This window comes from Arachis duranensis, chromosome 4, assembly GCF_000817695.3.
Source record: "Arachis duranensis cultivar V14167 chromosome 4, aradu.V14167.gnm2.J7QH, whole genome shotgun sequence".
Taxonomy (NCBI): domain Eukaryota; kingdom Viridiplantae; phylum Streptophyta; class Magnoliopsida; order Fabales; family Fabaceae; genus Arachis; species Arachis duranensis.
The window spans coordinates 79625708-79626174 of NC_029775.3; positions in this window are offsets into that span (position 1 = coordinate 79625708).

Below are 467 nucleotides of genomic sequence, written 5' to 3' on the forward strand. Positions count from 1 at the left end.
GGTGAAGAGAAGTGTTAGTAATTAAATAATTAAATAGAAGAAGAAAAGAGAAGAGAAATTTTCGAAAATAATTTTGAAAAAAGGGGTTAGTAATTTTCGAAAATTGGAGATAAAATATAATTACAATTAAAATTTAAAACAAAAAGAATTTTTGAAAAAGAGAGGGAGATATTTTCGAAAATTATAGAGGGAAAAGTAGTTAGGTGGTTTTGAAAAAGATAAGAAACAAACAAAAAGTTAGTTAGTTGATTGAAAAAGATTTGAAATCAATAATTTAAAAAGATAAGAAGATAAGAAGTTAGATAAGATATTTTGAAATCAAATTTTGAAAAAGATAAAATTTTTGAAAAAAAAGATAAGATAAAAGATAAAAAGATATATTTGAAAAAAAGATATTTTGAAAAAGATTTAATTTTAAAATTGACTTAACTAACAAGAAACTACAAGATAAGATTCTAGAACTTAAA